The 16,053-nt window shown below is 45.3% G+C and overlaps 9 non-coding genes across 9 annotated transcripts; 3 read left to right on the top strand and 6 right to left on the bottom strand.

Annotated features, from left to right (window-relative positions):
• Positions 1-5,221: 5,221 nt before the first annotated feature.
• Positions 5,222-5,413, bottom strand: LOC140372191 (U2 spliceosomal RNA). The gene has a single exon (XR_011928529.1). It is a non-coding gene; the product is annotated as a U2 spliceosomal RNA (small nuclear RNA).
• Positions 5,414-7,711: 2,298 nt separating this feature from the next.
• On the top strand, positions 7,712-7,784 carry trnal-aag (transfer RNA leucine (anticodon AAG)). The gene has a single exon. It is a non-coding gene; the product is annotated as a tRNA-Leu (tRNA).
• An 842-nt stretch (positions 7,785-8,626) lies between these two features.
• LOC140372215 (U2 spliceosomal RNA) lies at positions 8,627-8,818 on the bottom strand. The gene has a single exon (XR_011928551.1). It is a non-coding gene; the product is annotated as a U2 spliceosomal RNA (small nuclear RNA).
• Positions 8,819-8,983: 165 nt separating this feature from the next.
• Positions 8,984-9,149, bottom strand: LOC140372322 (U1 spliceosomal RNA). The gene has a single exon (XR_011928651.1). It is a non-coding gene; the product is annotated as a U1 spliceosomal RNA (small nuclear RNA).
• Positions 9,150-9,436: 287 nt separating this feature from the next.
• LOC140372284 (U5 spliceosomal RNA) lies at positions 9,437-9,550 on the bottom strand. The gene has a single exon (XR_011928615.1). It is a non-coding gene; the product is annotated as a U5 spliceosomal RNA (small nuclear RNA).
• Positions 9,551-9,684: 134 nt separating this feature from the next.
• On the top strand, positions 9,685-9,757 carry trnal-aag (transfer RNA leucine (anticodon AAG)). The gene has a single exon. It is a non-coding gene; the product is annotated as a tRNA-Leu (tRNA).
• Positions 9,758-10,112: 355 nt separating this feature from the next.
• trnav-cac (transfer RNA valine (anticodon CAC)) lies at positions 10,113-10,185 on the top strand. Its single transcript has one exon. It is a non-coding gene; the product is annotated as a tRNA-Val (tRNA).
• A 414-nt stretch (positions 10,186-10,599) lies between these two features.
• LOC140372214 (U2 spliceosomal RNA) lies at positions 10,600-10,791 on the bottom strand. The gene has a single exon (XR_011928550.1). It is a non-coding gene; the product is annotated as a U2 spliceosomal RNA (small nuclear RNA).
• Positions 10,792-10,956: 165 nt separating this feature from the next.
• LOC140372315 (U1 spliceosomal RNA) lies at positions 10,957-11,122 on the bottom strand. The gene has a single exon (XR_011928645.1). It is a non-coding gene; the product is annotated as a U1 spliceosomal RNA (small nuclear RNA).
• Between the last annotated feature and the right edge of the window lie 4,931 nt (positions 11,123-16,053).

Here is a 16,053-nt window from a genome sequence, read left to right as displayed (position 1 = left end):
TGGAATTTTGCAGTTTCACCATAGGCAATATTGTTATAACTTGATGGAATTTTCCCAACATTTTTCAGCCATGGGGATACTGTTACCCAGGCATTCACAGCAAAAGGGCATGTCCAAAAAAAGTGTAAATGAGTTTCCTCACTGCCACAAAAGGGTCTCGGGCATCTTGGGCTTGGTGTAAAGTGTCTTTTAAAAAGGAACTCTCGGGTTGGCAAACATTTATGGCCAATTTGCCAGGCCAAATCTCTGTGTCTGTTCGTAAGTTTTTGAAAATGTATATTTTCCCATGCCCTTTTGCTCTCTTGTGCCGATAAAAGATCTACCGGGGTAAGTTTCTCCAAATCTACGGACAGTTTTTGTTCTATTTTTCTCCTTGTCAGTTCTGTCGTCGATGGTACCTGGCTAAGTCCTTTGGATAAGTTCTCAAGCACATGTTTGTAGACTGATGGGCAAATCTCGGCGTGGGGGACATCCATTGATGGTCTTTTTCCCCATGTGATTAAAACTTTTCTACCCACCCACAATTTTGCAAAATAGTGCCACAAAATTTCCCTTTCTGGTAGAAGGACTGCCTTTAAAATTGGGGCCAAGAACATTGCTTCAAATTTTGCCTCGATTAATGGCACCCCGATACCCCCGCACAGTGGGAGGCGATGCATTATATTTCGTTTGAGTCTCTCTGATTTCCCCCCCCAGATAAACTGGAACAACATCTTCTTCAGAGTCTTAAGTATCCGATAGGGGGCAGGAAACACAGTCGCCAGATTATTCACTGAAGCCAACAGTACCGAGTTCACAATTAAGACTTTCCCAGTAAATGTAAGCTCCCTATCTTGCCATGCTCTTAAATTGGCTGTCAATTTGGGTAGCTTTGACTCCCAGTTTTTTACTTCCATGTCTTTTCCTATCTGAATTCCCAAGACTTTAATTGTGTCTTTATTTTTAATCAGGTCTATATTTTCGTATTTCTCTTTCCAATTCAAATAAAGTATTTTGGTTTTGTTCTTATTAACCCTTGTGCTTGCAGCGAGAGTAAAGTTTTCACAGACCTTTAAGGCTTCTCCTATAGATTTATTGTCTGAAAGTAACAAAGTGATATCATCCATATAAACTGATATTTTTGCCTGTCTATTTTCACTTCCTGGCACAAAAATTCCTTTTATGTCATTGTTCCTTCTAAGGGCACAAACTAGCGGTTCTATTGCTAAAATAAATAATGTGGGTGACAAGGGGCACCCTTGTCTGACCCCAGCCCGGATATCTATAGCATTTGTTTGTTGTCCATTAACTATTACCACACTATGGCAGTCAGTGTACAAGAGGTTAACCCACCGTCTAAAATTTTCTCCAAAACCAAAATGTTTCAACACTGCTTTTATATAATCGTGGCTTATGCTATCAAAAGCTTTTTCGAGGTCCAAACTTAGTATACATAGGGGGCTGTTACGTTCTTTACAGAGGAGATACGTGTCTCTCACCAGGGCTAGGCTATCTGTCATTGTCCGTCCTTGTACTCCACATGTTTGTTCACTCTCCACCAGGTCACCAACGATGGGTTGAGTTCGTAAAAATAAAACCTTGGCCAGTATTTTTACATCGACACCTAGAAGGGTTAGTGGTCTCCAGTTCTGTAGATTCTGTTTTTGTCCTTTTTTGTGAAGGAGGGAGATTGCCCCCCGTCTCAATGATGATGGCAACGCTCCTTTGCCAAGACTTTCGTTGTACATCTCCAAAAGGGGGAGTTTCAGCTGCTCCCAAAAGGTAACGTAAAACTCTTTGGGGAGACCATCCAAGCCTGGAGTTTTATTGTCTTTCATACTTGTAATGGCTTTTGTCAGTTCTGCCAATGTTATATTTTTGTCTAAGGATTCCTTCACTGAAGTACTAAGTTTTCCAGTAGTCTTAGAAAGAAAAGTGTCCATCATTTTGCTAGACACCAGTGTGTCCTGATAGAGATTGGCAAAAAAGGACCTAATAATGTGAATGATTTTTTCCATGTCCTTCTCTTCTTTTCCTTCCTGATCATAGACAGATGTTATATGGTGCTTTGCTTTTGCTATTTTTTGGAAAAAGTACCGGGAACATTTCTCATTTTCCTCTAGATGTTGGATCCTGCTTCTCAGGAGGATACTTTTACTCTTCTCCCTCATTAGTTCACATAGTTTTGCTTTTAGTGTGACAATCTCTTGTTGCATGTCAAAGCCGTTTTGTGCCAGTTTATAGTAGTTTTGAAGTTTTCTTTGAAGTCTAGAATAAAACATTCTCTTTCTAGCGGCCAGTGTTTTACTTTCTGACATGAAGAAGGATTTTGTCCTGGATTTAATATCTTCCCACCAGTCTCCACAGGAGTTATGGAGATCTCGTAGGGTTTTCCATTGTTCAAATTTTCCTTTTAATTTTTCTACTATGTATTTGTTCTGTAATAAAGCAATATTTAATTTCCACGGGCCCGTATGGCGTTTCAACCCTCCTTTAATGTCTATCGCGGTGGTTAGCTTAAAGTGATCTGAAAAGACAACTGGTGTTCTCCAACATTTAAGGGGGAGAAGGCCTCGGGACACCAGGGTAAGATCAATACGTGAGAAGGATTTGCCATTAGACCACGTAAAGTCTGGTTTTGACCCTAAACTTTCCGCACAGTCTTTCAAATGACAGTCTCTTATTAAATTCGCCAAAGCGTGTGAGCTGGCATCTAGTTTTGCCGTAGTAGCTCGTTTTGTCAATCTGTCTGTTCTAGTCAAGATGCAGTTAAAGTCACCCCCAATGACAACTTCATATTTGCAAAAAAATAAAGTCTGTAAAAGTTCCAAGGTTTTAAGTCTTCCTTGCACTGTGGGTGGACAATAAACACTGATAACTCTAAGTTGTTTTCCATTTTGATCTAAGTCTACAGAGAGTATTCTTCCATCACTTATTCTCTGGACTCTGTTTATATTAAAATGGTGACCTCGGAGCAAGATGGCTACCCCAGAGTTCTTGTTTTCATTATCTCCAGACCAAAAGGATTGTCCATGAGGCCATCTACTTTCATAATCTCTATAACTATCTTTAAAAGGTATATTACATTCTTGGAGACAGAAAATATCTCCAATTCCATTATGCAGTTCATTGAAAACTGTCTGGCACTTTAACAATTCATTCAAGCCTCTTGTATTAATTGTGACTACTGAGAGAGAGGTCATATTAATAGTTGGAGGAGTTTACCACTAAACCATTTTCTCCTTGTGTTCTGTGACCCTTCCTTTTTTTCTTTTGTGGATTTGGGGGGCCTTCCGCCGATTTTATTTTTGTCACAACTGTAAACGTGTTCACGCTAGTATGGTCAAGGAATTCGGTGGAGGGAGACGAGGCAGGTGGCCATACCTTTTCAGACTGCTCTAGGTGGAAAGATTCCTCACTTGACGTGTTCTGAAGGCGTTTTACCGCCCCCTGCCGTTCCAAAAATTCCACTTGAGTGTCCGGAAGAAAGGTTTCAGCTGTTGCTGCTAAACCATCTTGACTATCCTCTTGCGGTGCAGGTTCCCCCTGTGTGCCCTCCTCCTGGAAGGGGGGGAGGCTGGCCAACAGGGCGTCGAAGACCCCTTCTGCATCCTGTAGAGTTTTGGGGACATCCTGAAGTCTCACTGTGGGTGGTTCTTTTGGAGAGTTGTCCGGTCCATCTGCCTTGTCCATTCTGTCTTGTGACACGGGATTCTCATCAAAGAGTTGGGAATAGGGATCCGGGTCATCTTGGCATGATACTGATGTTGTCACTGTATTCCCTTTCACTCTATTAGCATAGGCTTGTGGGCAGTCCTTAAAGAGATGGGTGTCCGCCGAACACAGGTTGCATTTAACTGAAACTGTGCATAGTGATGTGGGATGATCCAGGGATTTGCACTTTCTGCATTGGGCTACATTGCACCCTGCTGCCAGGTGATCAAGGCTGCCGCATCTTCTGCATTTCCGTGGCTGCCCCGGATAAAAGACAGAGCCTCGGAAAGCCCCCAGTTGAATGGAGTTAGGGAGATGTTGAAGTTCCCCGTTAGTTCTTCTTAACTTCACTTCCAGCCGCTTGGTTCCTGTTTTAATGCCATCGATGTCTACAACCTCTGTTGCTTTTAGGACATCGCAGAAGAAAGAGGCCCATGTCTTGACATCATCCAGTCTCACTTTTTCTGAATAGATAACGATATGGACAGTTTTTTTATCCAAATCAGTGAGAGGAGTAACGTTCACCTGCTGGAAGACAGTGGTGGATGTTTTCTTCCTCTCGTACAACTCCAAACATGTCTCCAGATGCTTCGTTGTGGTGAAAACGACTTCAAAAATCTTTTTGCCAGGAAAGGCAAATATAAAGTCCAGTTGATTCGTTGTTACAGCCAGTTCTTTTTGCAAAAGGCGTCTGCTGAAGGTCAATCGATCCATTTCCAGTTCTCCCAGTAGTTCGAAGCGGAGTGCATTCCGCCGGGGGCCGTGCGAAGCTGCTGCCATTTCCTCATCTGCCGATGTTGGAGCACGTCGCTTAAAGTGTTGTGCTCCATACACCGCACAGCCCCAACACTTGTGATCTTTTTAGTAAAAGGCGAAAGATTTATACGCTCTGAAGAGAAACAAGAGTGCCACGTTGCAGCGCCACACGGCGTCCAGTACTTGAGGGCACACGGGGCTTCATCACGGGCAGTGTACTTCTGTTCACGCGCTCATTTGCATCGGCGGTCGCGCGGCAAAAGGGACACGACAGGCTTGCACGTCGTTTCTGTAGTGTAGCGGTTATCACGTTCGCCTAACGCGCGAAAGGTCCCCGGCTCGAAACCGGGCAGAAGCACGCCCTCATGCGAAGACTTTACTTGTCGAGGATGGGTTTGAAAGTCGGTGTTGCGTTTGACCCCCCCCCAAAAAAAAACAAAACAACTAGTCATATGTACTGTACTTCACAAAGGGGCCACTCAAATTCCAAAGGTGGCCTATTTTGCACAAGGGTTTACGTGGAATGGGCTACCTCCCAAGGGGGTTGGGTTTAGGAACAGATACTTCACCTTCCCTCCCCCTCTTCTCCAGTCAGGGCTTTTGGCGGGAGATTTGAAATATCCAGCCCTTCCACTCAAAACGTCTCCGAGAATTTTTGTCCACTTCCGGGGCAGACAAACGGCAAGGAAGCGTTTAACATGAGGGTATGATGGCACATTTGCATGTAACGTGACGGCGAAAACAAACTGAATGACTTTTTTTAACCTGAGAGAGGAGGTGCACCGTTCTCGGAGGTACTGCAATACCGAGCCGATGCGTGGAGTGGACGGAGCAAGCCCCAAATTCCATCTCCCTGGTCCAAAAATCAATTTAATATACGGTCCCCGGGTAGGGGACGTATCAGATATTAAACTGATAAGAACAGATACTACACTTGATCTTAGCCAAAAGGCCGAGAAGCGATGCCCACAATGGGTTCGGGGAGCAGTGAGCTCTCCCCACGCTGACCCTCCCGTCAACGGTCCAAAGCGGCGCCCGCGCAAAGCGCCCGGCGGAGGGGCCGGAGCGCGAGCGGCGTACATGGAAACGACCCTTTGGGTTTTTTTTTTTTTCCTCTGACAAAAAACAAGGGGGGAGAGCGCGAACGCAGTCCCCCACTACCAGAAATTATGCAGTTGAGATTCCCACATTTGGGGAATTCAAAGCGTGTGAGCTGGCATCTAGTTTTGCCGTAGTAGCTCGTTTTGTCAATCTGTCTGTTCTAGTCAAGATGCAGTTAAAGTCACCCCCAATGACAACTTCATATTTGCAAAAAATTAAAGTCTGTAAAAGTTCCAAGGTTTTAAGTCTTCCTTGCACTGTGGGTGGACAATAAACACTGATAACTCTAAGTTGTTTTCCATTTTGATCTAAGTCTACAGAGAGTATTCTTCCATCACTTATTCTCTGGACTCTGTTTATATTAAAATGGTGACCTCGGAGCAAGATGGCTACCCCAGAGTTCTTGTTTTCATTATCTCCAGACCAAAAGGATTGTCCATGAGGCCATCTACTTTCATAATCTCTATAACTATCTTTAAAAGGTATATTACATTCTTGGAGACAGAAAATATCTCCAATTCCATTATGCAGTTCATTGAAAACTGTCTGGCACTTTAACAATTCATTCAAGCCTCTTGTATTAATTGTGACTACTGAGAGAGAGGTCATATTAATAGTTGGAGGAGTTTACCACTAAACCATTTTCTCCTTGTGTTCTGTGACCCTTCCTTTTTTTCTTTTGTGGATTTGGGGGGCCTTCCGCCGATTTTATTTTTGTCACAACTGTAAACGTGTTCACGCTAGTATGGTCAAGGAATTCGGTGGAGGGAGACGAGGCAGGTGGCCATACCTTTTCAGACTGCTCTAGGTGGAAAGATTCCTCACTTGACGTGTTCTGAAGGCGTTTTACCGCCCCCTGCCGTTCCAAAAATTCCACTTGAGTGTCCGGAAGAAAGGTTTCAGCTGTTGCTGCTAAACCATCTTGACTATCCTCTTGCGGTGCAGGTTCCCCCTGTGTGCCCTCCTCCTGGAAGGGGGGGAGGCTGGCCAACAGGGCGTCGAAGACCCCTTCTGCATCCTGTAGAGTTTTGGGGACATCCTGAAGTCTCACTGTGGGTGGTTCTTTTGGAGAGTTGTCCGGTCCATCTGCCTTGTCCATTCTGTCTTGTGACACGGGATTCTCATCAAAGAGTTGGGAATAGGGATCCGGGTCATCTTGGCATGATACTGATGTTGTCACTGTATTCCCTTTCACTCTATTAGCATAGGCTTGTGGGCAGTCCTTAAAGAGATGGGTGTCCGCCGAACACAGGTTGCATTTAACTGAAACTGTGCATAGTGATGTGGGATGATCCAGGGATTTGCACTTTCTGCATTGGGCTACATTGCACCCTGCTGCCAGGTGATCAAGGCTGCCGCATCTTCTGCATTTCCGTGGCTGCCCCGGATAAAAGACAGAGCCTCGGAAAGCCCCCAGTTGAATGGAGTTAGGGAGATGTTGAAGTTCCCCGTTAGTTCTTCTTAACTTCACTTCCAGCCGCTTGGTTCCTGTTTTAATGCCATCGATGTCTACAACCTCTGTTGCTTTTAGGACATCGCAGAAGAAAGAGGCCCATGTCTTGACATCATCCAGTCTCACTTTTTCTGAATAGATAACGATATGGACAGTTTTTTTATCCAAATCAGTGAGAGGAGTAACGTTCACCTGCTGGAAGACAGTGGTGGATGTTTTCTTCCTCTCGTACAACTCCAAACATGTCTCCAGATGCTTCGTTGTGGTGAAAACGACTTCAAAAATCTTTTTGCCAGGAAAGGCAAATATAAAGTCCAGTTGATTCGTTGTTACAGCCAGTTCTTTTTGCAAAAGGCGTCTGCTGAAGGTCAATCGATCCATTTCCAGTTCTCCCAGTAGTTCGAAGCGGAGTGCATTCCGCCGGGGGCCGTGCGAAGCTGCTGCCATTTCCTCATCTGCCGATGTTGGAGCACGTCGCTTAAAGTGTTGTGCTCCATACACCGCACAGCCCCAACACTTGTGATCTTTTTAGTAAAAGGCGAAAGATTTATACGCTCTGAAGAGAAACAAGAGTGCCACGTTGCAGCGCCACACGGCGTCCAGTACTTGAGGGCACACGGGGCTTCATCACGGGCAGTGTACTTCTGTTCACGCGCTCATTTGCATCGGCGGTCGCGCGGCAAAAGGGACACGACAGGCTCGCACGTCGTTTCTGTAGTGTAGCGGTTATCACGTTCGCCTAAGGCGCGAAAGGTCCTCGGCTCGAAACCGGGCAGAAACAAAGCCTCCTTTTATGTTTGCTTCAATCTTTGACACGGTTCATTCCAAACTCGATGGTTTATTCCTAGAAAAGAGGGAGGAGCGGCGGAATTGTCGGCGTAGTCCTTCAAACTTTTCATCACAGAGATCGGGGGAAAAAGACACCGACACACACGCCCAAAAAAAAAAAAAAAAAAAAGGGGCCCCCCTGCAGCCCCATATGTCCTCGTTAGTATAGTGGACAGTATCTCCGCTTGTCACGCGGAAGACCTGGGTTCGATTCCCAGACGGGGAGAGAAAGTGCGTTTTACCCAGCACGAAAGCGTTGCACTGACGCTGAGGACTTGTCCCACCAACGTACCTGCGCTACACTAACGCTTCTGTAGTGTAGCGGTTATCACGTTTGCCTCACACGCAAAAGGTCCCCGGCTCGAAACCGGGCAGAAGCACGCCCTCATGCGAAGACTTTACTTGTCGAGGATGGGTTTGAAAGTCGGTGTTGCGTTTGACCCCCCCCCCAAAAAAAAAAAAAACAACTAGTCACATGTACTGTACTTCACAAAGGGGCCACTCAAATTCCAAAGGTGGCCTATTTTGCACAAGGGTTTACGTGGAATGGGCTACCTCCCAAGGGGGTTGGGTTTAGGAACAGATACTTCACCTTCCCTCCCCCTCTTCTCCAGTCAGGGCTTTTGGCGGGAGATTTGAAATATCCAGCCCTTCCACTCAAAACGTCTCCGAGAATTTTTGTCCACTTCCGGAGCAGACAAACGGCAAGGAAGCGTTTAACATGAGGGTATGATGGCACATTTGCATGTAACGTGACGGCGAAAACAAACTGAATGACTTTTTTTAACCTGAGAGAGGAGGTGCACCGTTCTCGGAGGTACTGCAATAGCGAGCCGATGCGTGGAGTGGACGGAGCAAGCCCCAAATTCCATCTCCCTGGTCCAAAAATCAATTTAATATACGGTCCCCGGGTAGGGGACGTATCAGATATTAAACTGATAAGAACAGATACTACACTTGATCTTAGCCAAAAGGCCGAGAAGCGATGCCCACAATGGGTTCGGGGAGCAGTGAGCTCTCCCCACGCTGACCCTCCCGTCAACGGTCCAAAGCGGCGCCCGCGCAAAGCGCCCGGCGGAGGGGCCGGAGCGCGAGCGGCGTACATGGAAACGACCCTTTGGGTTGTTTTTTTTTTCCTCTGACAAAAAACAAGAGGGGAGAGCGCGAACGCAGTCCCCCACTACCAGAAATTATGCAGTTGAGATTCCCACATTTGGGGAATTCACAGGGGTCAGCACATCCTGTTTGTGCAATGGACGAGCCTCGCCCTGGGTGAACCACCTTCCTGATCATGGTGTCGCCCCTGCCAGGTAAGTATGAGTTGCTCCGCTCCGAGCCAAGGCCCAGGCCCTGGAAGAGGCAATGTAGCAGCATGGTCCTTCCGGCCATTTGCATGGACCAGCTTCCACCCGACGATTGAGCCCCAGGTTAAACGGCAGCGATACACACGCAAGTCTGTGCGTTCTAAGCACTCTTTTTTACTTTTAAAGTTCTTGAACACGGGATGCCAAACGGAGGGTACGCAAGGGCATGTTTAAAGGCCGACAAGACACAACCTTTGCTCTTGGAGGATGACCGCTTGCTTGCTTTAGACATAGGTAGAAAAGCCCCGCATTGAAGCAGGGCATCAAAAAATTGGAAAGATCTCTTGTTGTCCCTCTCCACGGAAATCTTTAGTAAAAGGCGAAAGATTTATACGCTCTGAAGAGAAACAAGAGTGCCACGTTGCAGCGCCACACGGCGTCCAGTACTTGAGGGCACACGGGGCTTCATCACGGGCAGTGTACTTCTGTTCACGCGCTCATTTGCATCGGCGGTCGCGCGGCAAAAGGGACACGACAGGCTCGCACGTCGTTTCTGTAGTGTAGCGGTTATCACGTTCGCCTAAGGCGCGAAAGGTCCTCGGCTCGAAACCGGGCAGAAACAAAGCCTCCTTTTATGTTTGCTTCAATCTTTGACACGGTTCATTCCAAACTCGATGGTTTATTCCTAGAAAAGAGGGAGGAGCGGCGGAATTGTCGGCGTAGTCCTTCAAACTTTTCATCACAGAGATCGGGGGAAAAAGACACCGACACACACGCCCAAAAAAAAAAAAAAAAAAAAAGGGGCCCCCCTGCAGCCCCACAAGTCCTCGTTAGTATAGTGGACAGTATCTCCGCTTGTCACGCGGAAGACCTGGCTTCAATTCCCAGACGGGGAGAGAAAGTGCGTTTTACCCAGCACGAAAGCGTTGCACTGACGCTGAGGACTTGTCCCACCAACGTACCTGCGCTACACTATCGCTTCTGTAGTGTAGCGGTTATCACGTTTGCCTCACACGCAAAAGGTCCCCGGCTCGAAACCGGGCAGAAGCACGCCCTCATGCGAAGACTTTACTTGTCGAGGATGGGTTTGAAAGTCGGTGTTGCGTTTGACCCCCCCCCAAAAAAAACAAAAACAACTAGTCACATGTACTGTACTTCACAAAGGGGCCACTCAAATTCCAAAGGTGGCCTATTTTGCACAAGGGTTTACGTGGAATGGGCTACCTCCCAAGGGGGTTGGGTTTAGGAACAGATACTTCACCTTCCCTCCCCCTCTTCTCCAGTCAGGGCTTTTGGCGGGAGATTTGAAATATCCAGCCCTTCCACTCAAAACGTCTCCGAGAATTTTTGTCCACTTCCGGAGCAGACAAACGGCAAGGAAGCGTTTAACATGAGGGTATGATGGCACATTTGCATGTAACGTGACGGCGAAAACAAACTGAATGACTTTTTTTAACCTGAGAGAGGAGGTGCACCGTTCTCGGAGGTACTGCAATAGCGAGCCGATGCGTGGAGTGGACGGAGCAAGCCCCAAATTCCATCTCCCTGGTCCAAAAATCAATTTAATATACGGTCCCCGGGTAGGGGACGTATCAGATATTAAACTGATAAGAACAGATACTACACTTGATCTTAGCCAAAAGGCCGAGAAGCGATGCCCACAATGGGTTCGGGGAGCAGTGAGCTCTCCCCACGCTGACCCTCCCGTCAACGGTCCAAAGCGGCGCCCGCGCAAAGCGCCCGGCGGAGGGGCCGGAGCGCGAGCGGCGTACATGGAAACGACCCTTTGGGTTGTTTTTTTTTTCCTCTGACAAAAAACAAGAGGGGAGAGCGCGAACGCAGTCCCCCACTACCAGAAATTATGCAGTTGAGATTCCCACATTTGGGGAATTCACAGGGGTCAGCACATCCTGTTTGTGCAATGGACGAGCCTCGCCCTGGGTGAACCACCTTCCTGATCATGGTGTCGCCCCTGCCAGGTAAGTATGAGTTGCTCCGCTCCGAGCCAAGGCCCAGGCCCTGGAAGAGGCAATGTGGCAGCATGGTCCTTCCGGCCATTTGCATGGACCAGCTTCCACCCGACGATTGAGCCCCAGGTTAAACGGCAGCGATACACACGCAAGTCTGTGCGTTCTAAGCACTCTTTTTTACTTTTAAAGTTCTTGAACACGGGATGCCAAACGGAGGGTACGCAAGGGTATGTTTAAAGGCCGACAAGACACAACCTTTGCTCTTGGAGGATGACCGCTTGCTTGCTTTAGACATAGGTAGAAAAGCCCCGCATTGAAGCAGGGCATCAAAAAATTGGAAAGATCTCTTGTTGTCCCTCTCCACGGAAATCTTTAGTAAAAGGCACTTTTCACTTTTCAGGCGGTTTTTATTATTTCATAGCAATAAATTTCTTTCAAAATACTTTCCACACTTAAAACACATCTTTTAAACACAGTTTACAAAAGTCAATACAATTACACATTATTTACCAAAACTATGAATACAGCAAGTCTTTAAAAGAGTTTGGAATTTTCCATAAATTGATTATTTCTTCTCTCTTTCCTTCCACTAAATCTCTTAAAACATAATCTTTAAAAATATTCATAACACATTTCATCAACAACATTTCTGACATTTGATAGTTTTTAAAAGTCAATACATTCCTTGATTTCCAGATAGCTTCTTTTATACAATTAACTATAATCCACCACCTCTCCTTATTTTGGAATTTTGCAGTTTCACCATAGGCAATATTGTTATAACTTGATGGAATTTTCCCAACATTTTTCAGCCATGGGGATACTGTTACCCAGGCATTCACAGCAAAAGGGCATGTCCAAAAAACGTGTAAATGAGTTTCCTCACTGCCACAAAAGGGTCTCGGGCATCTTGGGCTTGGTGTAAAGTGTCTTTTAAAAAGGAACTCTCGGGTTGGCAAACATTTATGGCCAATTTGCCAGGCCAAATCTCTGTGTCTGTTCGTAAGTTTTTGAAAATGTATATTTTCCCATGCCCTTTTGCTCTCTTGTGCCGATAAAAGATCTACCGGGGTAAGTTTCTCCAAATCTACGGACAGTTTTTGTTCTATTTTTCTCCTTGTCAGTTCTGTCGATGGTACCTGGCTAAGTCCTTTGGATAAGTTCTCAAGCACATGTTTGTAGACTGATGGGCAAATCTCGGCGTGGGGGACATCCATTGATGGTCTTTTTCCCCATGTGATTAAAACTTTTCTACCCACCCACAATTTTGCAAAATAGTGCCACAAAATTTCCCTTTCTGGTAGAAGGACTGCCTTTAAAATTGGGGCCAAGAACATTGCTTCAAATTTTGCCTCGATTAATGGCACCCCGATACCCCCGCACAGTGGGAGGCGATGCATTATATTTCGTTTGAGTCTCTCTGATTTCCCCCCCCAGATAAACTGGAACAACATCTTCTTCAGAGTCTTAAGTATCCGATAGGGGGCAGGAAACACAGTCGCCAGATTATTCACTGAAGCCAACAGTACCGAGTTCACAATTAAGACTTTCCCAGTAAATGTAAGCTCCCTATCTTGCCATGCTCTTAAATTGGCTGTCAATTTGGGTAGCTTTGACTCCCAGTTTTTTACTTCCATGTCTTTTCCTATCTGAATTCCCAAGACTTTAATTGTGTCTTTATTTTTAATCAGGTCTATATTTTCGTATTTCTCTTTCCAATTCAAATAAAGTATTTTGGTTTTGTTCTTATTAACCCTTGTGCTTGCAGCGAGAGTAAAGTTTTCACAGACCTTTAAGGCTTCTCCTATAGATTTATTGTCTGAAAGTAACAAAGTGATATCATCCATATAAACTGATATTTTTGCCTGTCTATTTTCACTTCCTGGCACAAAAATTCCTTTTATGTCATTGTTCCTTCTAAGGGCACAAACTAGCGGTTCTATTGCTAAAATAAATAATGTGGGTGACAAGGGGCACCCTTGTCTGACCCCAGCCCGGATATCTATAGCATTTGTTTGTTGTCCATTAACTATTACCACACTATGGCAGTCAGTGTACAAGAGGTTAACCCACCGTCTAAAATTTTCTCCAAAACCAAAATGTTTCAACACTGCTTTTATATAATCGTGGCTTATGCTATCAAAAGCTTTTTCGAGGTCCAAACTTAGTATACATAGGGGGCTGTTACGTTCTTTACAGAGGAGATACGTGTCTCTCACCAGGGCTAGGCTATCTGTCATTGTCCGTCCTTGTACTCCACATGTTTGTTCACTCTCCACCAGGTCACCAACGATGGGTTGAGTTCGTAAAAATAAAACCTTGGCCAGTATTTTTACATCGACACCTAGAAGGGTTAGTGGTCTCCAGTTCTGTAGATTCTGTTTTTGTCCTTTTTTGTGAAGGAGGGAGATTGCCCCCCGTCTCAATGATGATGGCAACGCTCCTTTGCCAAGACTTTCGTTGTACATCTCCAAAAGGGGGAGTTTCAGCTGCTCCCAAAAGGTAACGTAAAACTCTTTGGGGAGACCATCCAAGCCTGGAGTTTTATTGTCTTTCATACTTGTAATGGCTTTTGTCAGTTCTGCCAATGTTATATTTTTGTCTAAGGATTCCTTCACTGAAGTACTAAGTTTTCCAGTAGTCTTAGAAAGAAAAGTGTCCATCATTTTGCTAGACACCAGTGTGTCCTGATAGAGATTGGCAAAAAAGGACCTAATAATGTGAATGATTTTTTCCATGTCCTTCTCTTCTTTTCCTTCCTGATCATAGACAGATGTTATATGGTGCTTTGCTTTTGCTATTTTTTGGAAAAAGTACCGGGAACATTTCTCATTTTCCTCTAGATGTTGGATCCTGCTTCTCAGGAGGATACTTTTACTCTTCTCCCTCATTAGTTCACATAGTTTTGCTTTTAGTGTGACAATATCTTGTTGCATGTCAAAGCCGTTTTGTGCCAGTTTATAGTAGTTTTGAAGTTTTCTTTGAAGTCTAGAATAAAACATTCTCTTTCTAGCGGCCAGTGTTTTACTCTCTGACATGAAGAAGGATTTTGTCCTGGATTTAATATCTTCCCACCAGTCTCCACAGGAGTTATGGAGATCTCGTAGGGTTTTCCATTGTTCAAATTTTCCTTTTAATTTTTCTACTATGTATTTGTTCTGTAATAAAGCAATATTTAATTTCCACGGGCCCGTATGGCGTTTCAACCCTCCTTTAATGTCTATCACGGTGGTTAGCTTAAAGTGATCTGAAAAGACAACTGGTGTTCTCCAACATTTAAGGGGGAGAAGGCCTCGGGACACCAGGGTAAGATCAATACGTGAGAAGGATTTGCCATTAGACCACGTAAAGTCTGGTTTTGACCCTAAACTTTCCGCACAGTCTTTCAAATGACAGTCTCTTATTAAATTCGCCAAAGCGTGTGAGCTGGCATCTAGTTTTGCCGTAGTAGCTCGTTTTGTCAATCTGTCTGTTCTAGTCAAGATGCAGTTAAAGTCACCCCCAATGACAACTTCATATTTGCAAAAAATTAAAGTCTGTAAAAGTTCCAAGGTTTTAAGTCTTCCTTGCACTGTGGGTGGACAATAAACACTGATAACTCTAAGTTGTTTTCCATTTTGATCTAAGTCTACAGAGAGTATTCTTCCATCACTTATTCTCTGGACTCTGTTTATATTAAAATGGTGACCTCGGAGCAAGATGGCTACCCCAGAGTTCTTGTTTTCATTATCTCCAGACCAAAAGGATTGTCCATGAGGCCATCTACTTTCATAATCTCTATAACTATCTTTAAAAGGTATATTACATTCTTGGAGACAGAAAATATCTCCAATTCCATTATGCAGTTCATTGAAAACTGTCTGGCACTTTAACAATTCATTCAAGCCTCTTGTATTAATTGTGACTACTGAGAGAGAGGTCATATTAATAGTTGGAGGAGTTTACCACTAAACCATTTTCTCCTTGTGTTCTGTGACCCTTCCTTTTTTTCTTTTGTGGATTTGGGGGGCCTTCCGCCGATTTTATTTTTGTCACAACTGTAAACGTGTTCACGCTAGTATGGTCAAGGAATTCGGTGGAGGGAGACGAGGCAGGTGGCCATACCTTTTCAGACTGCTCTAGGTGGAAAGATTCCTCACTTGACGTGTTCTGAAGGTGTTTTACCGCCCCCTGCCGTTCCAAAAATTCCACTTGAGTGTCCGGAAGAAAGGTTTCAGCTGTTGCTGCTAAACCATCTTGACTATCCTCTTGCGGTGCAGGTTCCCCCTGTGTGCCCTCCTCCTGGAAGGGGGGGAGGCTGGCCAACAGGGCGTCGAAGACCCCTTCTGCATCCTGTAGAGTTTTGGGGACATCCTGAAGTCTCACTGTGGGTGGTTCTTTTGGAGAGTTGTCCGGTCCATCTGCCTTGTCCATTCTGTCTTGTGACACGGGATTCTCATCAAAGAGTTGGGAATAGGGATCCGGGTCATCTTGGCATGATACTGATGTTGTCACTGTATTCCCTTTCACTCTATTAGCATAGGCTTGTGGGCAGTCCTTAAAGAGATGGGTGTCCGCCGAACACAGGTTGCATTTAACTGAAACTGTGCATAGTGATGTGGGATGATCCAGGGATTTGCACTTTCTGCATTGGGCTACATTGCACCCTGCTGCCAGGTGATCAAGGCTGCCGCATCTTCTGCATTTCCGTGGCTGCCCCGGATAAAAGACAGAGCCTCGGAAAGCCCCCAGTTGAATGGAGTTAGGGAGATGTTGAAGTTCCCCGTTAGTTCTTCTTAACTTCACTTCCAGCCGCTTGGTTCCTGTTTTAATGCCATCGATGTCTACAACCTCTGTTGCTTTTAGGACATCGCAGAAGAAAGAGGCCCATGTCTTGACATCATCCAGTCTCACTTTTTCTGAATAGATAACGATATGGACAGTTTTTTTATCCAAATCAGTGAGAGGA

This window comes from Eucyclogobius newberryi, unplaced genomic scaffold (genome assembly GCF_026437365.1).
Source record: "Eucyclogobius newberryi isolate DKJ021-1_F unplaced genomic scaffold, fEucNew1.0.hap1 SCAF_22, whole genome shotgun sequence".
Classification (NCBI taxonomy): Eukaryota; Metazoa; Chordata; class Actinopteri; order Gobiiformes; family Gobiidae; genus Eucyclogobius; species Eucyclogobius newberryi.
Note: the sequence above shows the minus strand (reverse complement) of the source record. Positions and strands in the feature narration are given on the sequence as shown.